At 48.2% G+C, this 13111-nt stretch overlaps 1 protein-coding gene across 1 annotated transcript in view; it reads right to left on the bottom strand.

Moving 5' to 3' along the window:
- tmtc2b (transmembrane O-mannosyltransferase targeting cadherins 2b) overlaps nucleotides 1–13111 on the bottom strand; it is a 71326-nt gene that overhangs the window by 48043 nt on the left and 10172 nt on the right. The window lies entirely within an intron of this gene.

Below are 13111 nucleotides of genomic sequence, written 5' to 3'. Positions count from 1 at the left end.
TTGGACTGCTGAGCCAATGACATTGGAGATGACAGAGCCACATGAATACATATGAGTGGCTGGATTGATTTCCTTGTTCCCTATTTGTATTCCCTTGATCAAGGGGTGCTACAAGTTTACCATGAGAAAAATTGGATTCAGCATGAAAAATAATACAAATTAAAAGTCTGAATCAAGTTGGACTTGACAATTTCACACAGGTCAGGTAAACCCCCAAAGCCTTTCACACAGGTCAGGTAAACCCCCAAAGCCTTTCACAGGTCAGGTAAACCCCCAAAGCCTTTCACACAGGTCAGGTAAACCCCCAAAGCCTTTCACACAGGTCAGGTAAACCCCCAAAGCCTTTCACACAGGTCAGGTAAACCACCAAAGCCTTTCACACAGGTCAGGTAAACCCCCAAAGCCTTTCACACAGGTCAGGTAAACCCCCAAAGCCTTTCACACAGGTCAGGTAAACCACCAAAGCCTTTCACACAGGTCAGGTAAACCCCCAAAGCCTTTCACACAGGTCAGGTAAACCCCCAAAGCCTTTCACACAGGTCAGGTAAACCCCCAAAGCCTTTCACTCAAAAAAGGTTTTCATCCCACTGATTTCTCAGGAAGTCTGGTGAATTGTTATCAAATGTTTGCCATAGCAACTACACCCTGAACTACTTGTGAAATACAAACATATTTCCTTATCAAGGAGCTATGCCTCAGCGGCCTCAGGATGTAGCTCTTACACATTGTCAAGCACGCTGCTTTGATGTTTATACAAAGTCGATTTCCTAATTAGCACCAGCACTGCAGGAGCCCATATGGTTAGGCTGAGGCATAATGCTGGCATGTACAGTGCTAAACTACTGCCTAGGCTAAGACTTTCAACATTACAGACAGAAGCATGAACAGGCCTAGCTATTATTAAGACTAAATTGCTGGTGATTTACAGTCTAACACTGTTAGCATAAACAAGCCTCAACCAAATTGGAAACACTTGATTCTGCTCATCCCTCTTCTGCTGCCATGGCACTTGTGGTGCATCATGGTAATTGCAGTGAAATCCTCCACCTCCTTTTAGTAAGACCGACTCTTTCCTGTCAGTCCGTGGCACTGGTGGATAAATATCTATGTCAGCACCCAAGTTATTGAATTACAATGTTGACAAGGGATTTGAAATGCCCTTCTTTGCAATCTCCTACAGTATGTTTACTTTGATATGTAGTATATCAAGCGTGGGCATGTCATTAAGGCTGCTTCATGTGTCCACAGCACATGTCTCGTGTGACTTCAAGAGAGCAGGCGGCCACTCTTGGAGGCCTGAAGGGCTCAACAGAAGTTTTAGAAATTAGCATGGCCCCCGGCATCATGAAAGAAGAGGGGGGGGGAAAAGTCTCCCAACATGTGTGTGACACATCAAACAGCTTCCTCCATCCAGCCAAGCCCCATAATAAGCCCTTCACATGTATAGGGAGCTTTATGGGAGCTATGCCGGCCATGTTAGAAGAGAGAGACGGTGGAGGGGCATATATTATGTTGCAGACGTGTTTATTATGATTTCCAGACTTCTGAGGACATTTTGGGCTCTTTTATTCAACAGAGAACAGGGACATAAGTCTCCAGATCACAAACCTTAATTCCCAGTTTGGGTCCATATGCTAGGCTTCTTGTGGTCGGGGACGTGGGGACCCAGCCAGTGTCATGCTGGGGTGTTATGGAGGAGCCTGTCATTACCTACACTACAGCAGTATGGGGTTTCTTTCCGCAGTCAGTGCTAAAGGTACAGTACACAATAGGACGCATTCAATTCAAGCCCCTAAAAACATGAAGTCTTTCTCAAGTCACACTCAAAGTCATTAGTATTCCACCACTGTTACCTGTACAAAGAACGACAAAAATCCTTAAAATCTCAAGTAATTTATCCACATGGTCAACCCAATTCAATACACAGCCTTAGTCGTCAGCACATAACAAAAACACCATAAGCTACAAGAAAATGAAATACCTCCTTTTCCATTGCTCTATTTAAGCACATTCACACAAGTAGAAAGAACGGCATTCATGGCATTTCTGAAATACTTGTGTGTTTATGCGAGGGCATATAGTAGGTGGAGTGAACAGAGGGGGAGGGAGGGGGATGCCGAGGAACCAGCCTCTCAGCCAAGTGGACAAAAGAACAAGCATAGCTGCTGTGTTCGTAGGCTGGCTGTGTGAATGGCCCGGACAAAGGCCCCGAGAGAAGGGAGGGAGAGAGCGCTGCGTCTGGGCCTAAGACGAGGAGGGACACACGGGGCTTGGACTGGAGAGGGAGGGAGGGAGGGAGAGCCAGGCCTGGGGAGGGAGGGGGAGGGAGGGAGGGCCAGGCCTGGGGAGGGAGGGGGAGGGAGGGAGGGCCAGGCCTGGGCTGGTCCCGCGCCCACGCAGGGAGGCTCGGCCTTCCAGAACCTCCGAGGCTGGACCATGTGTGGTCCATGATCACACCCCGCAGGCACGCCATCCCCGCCCCCCTCCATGGAGAGACTGATGCCCCCTTGCTGCCCTTCCTGGCCGGTAAGAAAGGGGGGAAAAGACAAAGACCCTCAGAGAAAGAGAGGACCATTGAAGAGGAGCGAGGGAAGGAGAGCCACCGTGTAGGAGAGAGATCTTAAGGGGAGGTGGGGGGGGGGGGGGGGGGGGGGGGGGGGGGGACTTTGTGGACTTCCGCTTCTTCTTGGAGCAACAATGATGGTGACAGGTGACAGAAGAGGACAGAGGGAGGACAGGGGTCCAACAGAGAAAGGGAGTAGGACGTAGAGACGTGGGGGGGAGACAAAGGGGTCAGATGGAGGAGAGAGGACAGGGGACAGGGTCGGAGGGTGGAGGTGGCTGGTGTGCTGAGGCCACAGAGGTCCTCCTACGGAGCGAGCGTCTTTCCGACGAGCGCACCGCAGGAATGGCGTCTTTCGTTTCAGAGTGAAGCCGTTAGCTCTGTTAAACGCACACCGCGATCCCCTACGAGTTATCACAAACTCAGGAACGCACACGACGGTTATTCATTAGGAATTATAACGACGCACGAAATGAGTGTATATAGGCCAGAACATTTTGAATTTCAACCTTCAATGAGCTGCAGTGCTTCACATAAGCATATAGTCAAACCATGTACTGTATGCCAGAAAGACGCCTATGTTTCCACTCCCGTAAGAATCCATGCAGCGCCCGTTCCTCATGAGACGGCCGACGCTTTTGGACAGACATTGAAGGAAACAGATGGGGGAGCCCTGTCCTTCGTCAGATCCCAGATACACACATACACACACACACAGCCCGGCCCCTATCTGCGTCATCCCGCTCCTCACCGTTTCCAGGTCAGTCGCCGAGACAGCGAACGCCGCCTCGCTCAGGAAACCTTCCCTTAAAGAATTAAGGTCAGCGGCCCTGCTTACCCCAGCCTGAGGATCAGAGATCAGGGGGGGAGAGTGGAAGAGCAGAAGGACAGCTGACGTCACTCCCGTCACCCTTCCCTGACTGGCCTTGTAGGCCGCCCGCCGCTTACACAACAGGCTTCCTGTGGTGTTAGGAACTGCTTAGAGAGGATGATGGGGGTCAGGGCAGGCTCAGTCCGGATCTGGGCCAGGCTCGCTCTGCTCTCTCGTCCGCCGAGGACGGCACCCTGCCAGCTAAGCGTGCACGCTCTCGCAAGCATGCACGTACACACAAACAGTCCCACCACACTGTTACAGCCACTGATGCCGCTTCGGTGAGGCGCTTGTTGCAAAAAGAACGGGAAATTCGCCTACGGGATGCAGACCTTAGAGTAGGGGGGTCGGGTGAAGGCAAATAAGCACCTCATATCGGGGAAACTCCAAGCCTCTGGCAGAAAAGCGGGACATTTCCCCTCAAGTCATCTCAGTGCTGCCAATAAGGTTGCATGATATGACTCACTGATGTCTCCCTGCGGCTTTGAAAATAAGTCAAATCAACGAGTCTAAAAATAGCGGTGGCGATTCTGAACACTGCAACATCTGGACATATCTGCCTTACACACAGCCTATTTCACCATAGTTATGACTATAAACTATGTTTTCAGCTCGTCTGTGTGCGTACATGTGTGTATGCTATCTGTATAAGGTCGTAAAAAGCTTGTTGCTAAACAGTTTTGACTGTGTACTCGCCCGTAAAGAGGGAAACGGCAAAGAAAGTTAATGACAGAGAGAGCAGAAAGATGGCGGCCACCCAGGTGCACATGGAATGGGGACTCGCCTCAAACCTACTCCATCATGGTGAACCTTCAAACACAAGCAATGCTACATTCGCCTATGACTGCATTGTTCAGCCATGTTTCTGTTTAGTGGGTGAAAATCCTGCTTTACGTTATGTAACACGTAGAGAGGAGTAGAGATCACTGTGGAGAAGTTGTCTCTCACACTACTCATCCACACAGGAGAACCAGAACCAGACTTCTTTGGATGGGCCAGACGTATAAACCTCTCCCGACATCCTCATATGTCCCTGAACCGCCTCTGTTCACAGATAAGGAAATGACACGCGAATGTAAGCACAGCAGATATCAAAGCGTTGGGATTCAGATGGCGCAGGGAGGTGAACTCCTACTTTCTCCAGGCGCTGGTCTGAGTAATGAAGTGACATATCTGAGTAAACTGGCAGCGAGACCAACTCGTAAACACACGGTGCACTTTCAGCACACAGCACCTACAGTAATATATCATGTGCAACCTACATACAATAATAATAATAACCGTGCTGGAGGAAACGCAGACAGCATTCCTGGTGGAATCCACTTCTTACAGAGTCATTTGTTATCATAGGTGGCCCAATTCAACCCCCTTGTTCATTCAATTATCTCCTATAACAAAGATTGTTTTAAATCGAAACAATATTTGAGTTTTTTCTTTTTTCTAATGAAGGCTGCCATTCACAAAGAAAAACGCTGCACTGGTAGATGAGGAATAAGTCAGCGTTTGTGTCAAAGTGGTCTTGACAACTACATTCATGGATGTAGATTAGATGTGGGTTTTAATCCCTTTGTTCCATTCTAGGTCAAACCGGGGGTGGGGGGTGGGGTTTTCCTCCACCTAGAGTGTCGTGCGAGCAGGGCTGCAGTACTCCAGGCAGACAAGCAAACAAGACACTCATGTGGTCTTCCTGCCGCCGGCCCCTCCCCCACCCCGCCCCTCAGACACACCAGGAGCCAACCCTGGCACAGTGACCTACTAACCACACCCCCATGGGAAACACCCGCCATAACACACACTGGGTTTCTAATAAAGTCAGCAGCAGGGATGGGTCCGTGTCTGGGAAGGTAGAGTCGTGCAGAGTGTCTCCCCATAACCATCATGGTTTAATGAGTTCCCTCAGTGCCATAGTGCCAGGGCTGAAAGACAAGCATGCCTGGTCCCAACACACAGCAGGCCAGGGCTGGCCAGGGCTGTGAGAGGCAGGCATGGAAAACTGGAACAGGATGGAGCCCGCGAGGAGAAAAGACAAAGAAACCCAGCTTGATGTAATTCATCATGAGTTTCTTGTGTGAAGTGTGTCCACGACAGCTCCATTTTCACTGTTCCTTTAGTATACTGTCAGGAAGAAGTACTTTTACTCGAGGAATCACTTGGAGTGAGTGTATAAAGCCAGCTGCTACACAGTCCAGCCAAGGACACTCTGGGCCTAGAAAAACCACGGTGCTTTTCAGCTAAGGAAAGACCTTCACAGTACAGTACCATCCATTCAAGTAATGCCATTTCATGACAGTTGTACTGAAATCACACACCCGCATATAACGGTGCAATGGGATGAGTTTGTTTTGATTTCACGTGAGGACTGAATCTCGTCAAAGTAACCCGGAGATGATGAGGCTTGAGGGGGCGTCGACGCAAAGGGGTTTTCAGTAGAACTCGTTCCTCCATCGTCCAAGAGGCGAGTGGGAGAAACCTCAGGGCCTTCTTTTGGTGTGGCTGGGCGTGACCCGGTCTAAGTCAGTGACAAGTCACGCAGGTCTGGGAGCGGTGAGAGCAGAGAGAAGGCTCATGTTTCACATCAACTGGTATCGCCGTGGTAACAGTCTCCTCCTCATCTGAAAAGCAACAGAAAATGCCAAGTCCGAGGTACATCAGACACCAGACCCAACTAGAATGTATTTACATTCCATGCCCCATTTCACTTGGTTTTTCATCAAAACAAAGACTGTGTTAACTGAGCTTCACCCATGCTTAAATCGAAACGTAAAACCTTTCTAAAATAACGTGCAAAATGTACAACTTAAGGTAACTATTTATTGGATGGTGGCACACCCAACCAGCCAATAATGGACAGTGAAAATGGTCTGTAATACGTGCTATATTTATGTCGGGTTTACAAAAATGAAACGGTACAGAAGCAAACTTCTAGCAACATTGGCAACGCAAAAGTGTCTGGCTCAGGGTCTTGACTGTATACTACAGATATGTTTTGAGAAAGGATCTAATGAATACACGATGTGTACTAGCCTGAGAATTGGATATGCAACTACTGGAAACAATTAATAGCTCTTTTATGTGTTCCTTCCAGCTGTGTTGTAACTTGGATCCTCTTCTGTTGGAGAATTGCAAACAGCTCACTGGAATGCTAGATGAGAAAAAAATGCCAAATATCTCATATTAGTTATGTCAGTTATGACAACTAGTGCGGTGCCCGTTTGAATGCAATATTTTATGATCTGGGAAAGGGGGGGGTGTATCCTGCTGTGGGGAAGGATACCACATTGGACTGATCCATGGCTTCATCGCTTAGGGCAACTCAGCATGCTGGCAAACAAGTTTATTTCTTGTGAACAGCTCATCCAAGGAATTTCACACTCGATACCGCACATCCTTGGGTCCTGAGCAAGTCTGCTGGATTACCTTCATGCAGTGCCCGCTTCTCGAGAAAATAGAGCCACAGATAGACACACACACACACCAGACTCCTGTCTTTATGGTTACATATCACTCTCGTTTATCTTGAGGTTCCTCAAAAGACAATTTGGACGGAGTGGGATATAACTGTAGGATACAAACGATTAAAATGGTCCTATCCACATCTGATAGAGTTAGAGACACAGACAGTGGGGCTTTTGTTTGACAAGAAGCTAACAAGCTAATAAACAATGCTAATGCTAACATCCCATACTTGCCGTTCCACACCACAGGGACCACCTGTTCATAGCCCTCATTACTGGCGACTGGGAGGTCTGTGTGTCTTAGAGCAGGCATATGAAACAGCCTCACTCATCCCTGAGGAATCCTGCAATAAAACTCTCTCTCTGGGATCTCACAGATACGAGCTCATAAACCGCAGGCTGCGTGGTTAAGCTGAGCATAAACGACCTTCTCGGGAACACACCATCTCCAGCACTAGTCCACTGGACCAATTGGGTTTAAGTGTTGGGAATTTAGTATGACAAGCTTAAAGCAAGAATACATGACTGGCTCATACTGGGTGAAAAGATTACTAGCCCCATCACACAGCAGAACCAGTTTGGTCAACTATCCCCGAGCCAATCCTCAGAGATTATGGGTTTGCAGCACCGAGAGTCATCCAGCTGTGTAGTCGAGAAGCCCTGTAAGAATATGCCGATCCAGAAACAGAGGGAATCTCCACCAGACTAGACTCTTCGCATCGCCCATCCCCAACAATCTCTGATTATTGGGGCCATTGTTGATCGTGAGGAGTCCTTGGAGCGCCTCACTGATCCAATCCCCCTGTTTCCCTTAATGACCCACAATTCCAGTCATTCAGCTGGGATAGAACATGGGTTGAGCTCTGTTTTGGCCAGACTGAGCGGGCACAAGGCCCAAGCTGTTTATACCCTGCTGTCTTGATCTCATTTGGGAAGGAGCAACACCTATTACAGAGTACAGAGTACAAACTCTTTAACTCCCAAAAAAGGAGAGTCAAAAGTGACAGTAGAGAGAGATTCCCATATTAGAACAGGTAAAGTAGGTATTTGTGTACAAAGAGGGAACAAACTTACCATATGATTAACAATTCTACCCAGGCTGCCACTCGGATCTCTGAGGGCAAAGTTCAGCGGAGGTCATTGCTCGCAAACTACACAGCTCTTTATCTGGGTCTTTATTCCCTGATTCAGATTTCTTAATGACACCTTCCTAAACCTAAATCACAGAGTGCGGTCTTCCCACACAAACCTTTGCAGGGCTTACGTACTGATGCAGATATCCCAGTCCATTTGAACTTAGTCAGAACCTAAACTGCCAAGGATGAGCTCTCTGGAAGAAACGTAACAGCCTGAAAGGAATGATACTTACTACAGATGAATCACATAAAGGGCAGGACAAACACATTACGTCATGATCTGGGCTTTACGGTAACTCCAACACTGCCTCCTCCAGACAGGGGTGGGGTCAGTGAAATGTTGCTGTGACATCGGACACAGAGGAAGAGAACTCTGGGAGGTCTGGGACTCTGGGACTCCCTCTGCCTGAAGGAGCAGAGCTTGTTGCTTTCACATTTGGATACAGCAGGGGAGGGGGGGGGGGGGGTTTAGCTCATGAGTTTGAGGCAGTCAACACTGTCTGGATGGTCCTGTCTAACTGATTTGTCAGCTTTGCTCACCACTGGAGGGTGATTAGGATGAACTGTTGCAGAATAATTGAATCGCTTGGGGGAAAGAGAGTTCCCCATCTAGCCATTTCACTGCTACTGAGAGCATTCCTGGAGCTTAGCAAATATGAAAAATTCAAGTCACCCAAACTAGGTTAACAGACCAAACAGTTAAACATTCTCCTGAGCTCTGGGACAGCTTCGTCCAGGCTCAGACCAGACTCCAGGATTGGTGGTGGAAGGAGGGAGAAAATCTTCCAAAGACTGCTAACATGAGAAGTTACTAACAGGTCATTCCTCCCTGCTGAACTCATGCCATTCCGTTCAAGATTCGTATTGTGTTTCATTACCTTGATATCTCTTAAAATGACGGGAGTTAAAAATAATTATTTCTGGCCTGTGGTACAGAAAACCACATGGTCAAGTCTGTAAAAGTCAATGGGCTGTGCAAGAATATGGTCTGTCTGTTATAATATCACAACGGGAAAGAAAGCCTGCATGTTACAACGCCAAAGCAATTTGAGAGACAAATACAAAATGATTTGTTCTACAGTACATCCACTTAATTGATCTGCAGTCCCACGCCACCCCTTTAGTCTGCACTTGAGCTCAACTCAATTACCAGCCTTGTGCAGTGAAGCTTCCCCGACCTGCTCTGCCCTGATTTCATGTGGGAAGGTAAGATCATTTTCTGCTTGAAAAAAAGGACCTTGATGGAGCTGAATCTGCGGCTTACACACACACACACAATCACTCAGCGACAGGGGCATGTCTGTTCTGTTTCAAAATAAAATAGCTGAATGCTTTGTTTGGAGTACAGTGGAGGGAGGGCTCTGGTGGAACAGAGGAGTTTACACTTGAAAGATAGCCGTGCTTTTGTTGACTCCAGAGGCCAACATCCAGCATGCAAGGCATACATCAACATGTCAATATCAGCATCACTGACCTTTGATGGGTAGCCAAGCAGGGAGAACAGGACGACCATGGACGAGAGAAAAGACAAAAAGAGAGAAGGGACCAAATTCATTTATTTGATGAGTTCATGATCAGTCACAACACCAAAACCATACGGTCGGGTTTCAGCAGGAGTGCACACATCATTAAGCAAGCCCTCTCCGCTCGAGGGTAGTGTTACAGCATGATGTACGCTGAGCGGTCATGGCTGAGCGGTTAGGGAATCGGGCTATTAATCAGAAGGTTTCCGGTTCGATTCCTGGCCGTGCACATGACATTGTGTCCTTGGGCAAGGCACTTCACCCTACTTGCTTCGGGGGGAATGTTCCTGTACTTACTGTAAGTCGCTCTGGATAAGAGCGTCTGCTAAAATGACTAAATGTAAATGTTAAATGAATAATCAGGATCTCTGAGGATGCTGCGCTGTTCTTCTGATAACTGTGTTGCGTTGTCATGCACGTTACAGGGCGTTCTGTGGCGTTCTGGGCCATTGGTTTTAAACATTTTCCAGACTGTGGGATGGTGGCCCGTGGCCAAGTCCCCCCGTGCATGACTCAAGCTTTAGTCCCAATATTTGGTGCAAAGGTCTTCCCAGTGTCTCTCTCCTGCTGACAGACTCAAGCACTGCACACACAGGCCGGTCATGCAGTCCTTGAACACTGCATCTGAATGCTACGGATTCCCACATTACCTGGTGGCACTTGCGATGCAGTGTGTGGTGCGGACTCCTAGAGAAAGTCCTGAGGCGAGGGCAGGCCTAGGGGGAAGCTGTTTCCAGACATGGCACATGTAAACATGTGCAAACAGCAGAGCTGGCAGAGCCTGGGTTCTGACAGCGAGCCCCAGAGTTGGCCTGCCTCCCATCTGATCCATGCCGCTATCAGCCTGGAACTGCTACTGCAGCAGCACCACTGACTGGCACTCGGGCCCCTGATCTGATACACGCTGCCGCAGCACAGGCAGGACTGATCAAGCACACATCCAGCACCGGTCTTTATTACATTTTAGTCATTTAGCAGACGCTCTTATCCAGAGCGACTTACATTAAGTACAGGGACATTCCCCCGAGGCAAGTAGGGTGAAGTGCCTTGCCCAAGGACACAACGTCATGTCAACGTCATGTCTCAACGTCACGATTCCCCGTCAAGCGGGGAATCGAACCGGCAACCTTCTGGTTAGTAGCCCGATTCCCTAACCGTTCAGCCATCTGACTCCCTTTATGTAAAAGTGGCTGCTGGAGCAGCTGGTCCGTCCTGTTAATGGAAAGCAAGCCCAGACTGTCAAACTCACTGACATGTTGGGAAAACAGTTCGACTTGGCAAGTGACGCTATCTCTGATCAAATAGAGATATTATCTTATTTGTTTTCAACGGCACAGTCGCATGCAGCTTCCCAGATATCCAGCATTTGAAAGGAGGAGAGACCCATACCCTGAGGTAGGCCACAACGTTTCCCTGGTTACGCAGTTTTACATCTTTGTCATGTCATCGTTAAAGATTCCCCCCCCCCACCCCCCAAGATTGAGTCTTTGGTCTGGAAGCCCCGACAAAAACAAATATGGCTTCTGTCATATCTGGGCATGTTTCTGCAGACGGATAGAATACAAGCCATAAATCCCGTGGAGTATGATCATTAAGATCCGTATCCATTCCTGCTTTAAAGCAGTAAAGTCACTCTGTGAGATTATACTGCAGCTTGGGCCATGAGGACACGTTTCCCCAGAGACTCCAGACACTTGGATCCTAAAATCCCCCACCTCCCCCTCAAACAAAAACACGAGGATTCTGCCTCCTTCAAGCCCTTTGGGTCTTAGCAGAGTAATAGAGTTTTAACCACAAGAGAGGGTTAAAACCGGGATCAAGACCTGGGTCTCTTGGGGGGTTTAAACCTCTAATCTGGTTTAGCTGGGCCCTAGTCCTCCTGTAGCAGCTGTCACCCACCATCTCTCCGAAGGCAGACGAATCTGCCCACAGTTAAAGCTTCACTAAGATTCCAGTTGTCTATTCTCTGTCCCAAGCAGAGGACACCAGCAGCTAACTAGGGTGGGTGCATTGAGCAGACCTCATTCTCCTCTCCTAACCTGATCAGGTTAGCGACTGCATGGTGTAGTCCAGTCCACCCCTGCTAGCCCCCTCCCTGGATCATCTGGCCCTAGGCGATGATTAAAGGGACTTTAATGGGGCGGAACCACTAAACAATGGCAAGCATCCTACAAGAGAAGAAATGTAATACTGTGAAAACCTTTGATCTCAGATGACTTCTGAAGACCTATGTTCCGGGAGGACACGTTCCTTCTGACAGGCCTTTCCTTATAAATCAGGCTCAGAGGAAGGGGCGAGAGGGAGTAACGGTAGTTTATAGTTTGTGTTCTGAGAAGAGACAGAAGCCCTATCCACTGACATGACATCCTGTATCTTGATCTTGGCAGAGCTGAGGAGAATCTGTCACACAAACAACAGTGAAACCACCCCCTCCATGTTTTTAGGACTGTCCACACTGCAACCACTAGATCATATAAACTACAGCAGCTAGCATTCTAGAAGAACTGGAGCTAACCAGTCTCATAGAGACTGTGACCAGCTAAATACTGAAGTAACTCAGAGGTTGTCATGGTTCTGGGTGGTTGATAGCCAAGACCAAAAACTGTAATACATAAACATTTCATGAAAGCAACTGCCAACTGCTCAAGAATTCCCTGCAACATTGACAACAAGCCAAGAAGAAAGATGGGGGTTATTTCAATGACTAATGCTTAAATGTCAAACAGATATTTCCAAGATGTTCAATCAAACAACTGTTGGCTACCAACTAAAGTCATTCCTCATCCAGTCCTATTGTTTCTCATGGGACACAAGGCCTTCCTGGTTGACCACAGAAGCCTGGATAGAGTATGAAGGATTTCAACACACTGCAAATGTTTGCACCAAAATCGAGGTTTCTGGCATATTGTGTTGCATGGTGCTTGTGCAATGTGGCACTTTTGAGACAGGATTCAGTCAATTGGACAGCACAGTTATGTTGAACTTGGGAAGGCGGGACTTTTATCTGAAAATAGAAGCACACCGCTGAGACCTAAACAAACACATTTCAACACAAGGGCTCTGAGCTGGCACATGGTAGATGTCTTTTTGAAGCCCTCCATCATAAAAACCCTCTTCAAAAGTCCCTCCTCAAGTCCTTTCAGAACCATAACGCCTCATATCTGTCTGGCCCAGCCGGCCCGTATCAGAACAGAACCCCAGGAGAACAGCAACAGAACCAGGCAGAACGTGGAGCCGAATCTGGTAGCATGTTTTCCTCTAATCACCAGACCCCTCTCGCACTCCACCATCAATGTTAAGGAAATTAGAAACACTTAAAATCCCATTGTGCAGACAAACAGTGTAGGCCCCAGCCAACTCATCTGCTCCTCCGACACAGCGTATTAATCACTCCCCCTCCCCGTCTCCCACAATCAGGCCTGTGGAGGGGAACACTAGCCACAACCCCACGCACACACACACACCTCTCTGATCTTGGCATGTCAGAGAACACATGCTGTGGGTCACACGTGATATGGTGGGGAAGGGGACTGGAGTTGAGGGGTTACGGTAATGCACTTTCA

The sequence above is a fragment of the Hypomesus transpacificus genome, chromosome 14, assembly GCF_021917145.1.
Source record: "Hypomesus transpacificus isolate Combined female chromosome 14, fHypTra1, whole genome shotgun sequence".
NCBI lineage: Eukaryota > Metazoa > Chordata > Actinopteri > Osmeriformes > Osmeridae > Hypomesus > Hypomesus transpacificus.
This window is presented reverse-complemented; position numbering and strand designations above follow the sequence as displayed.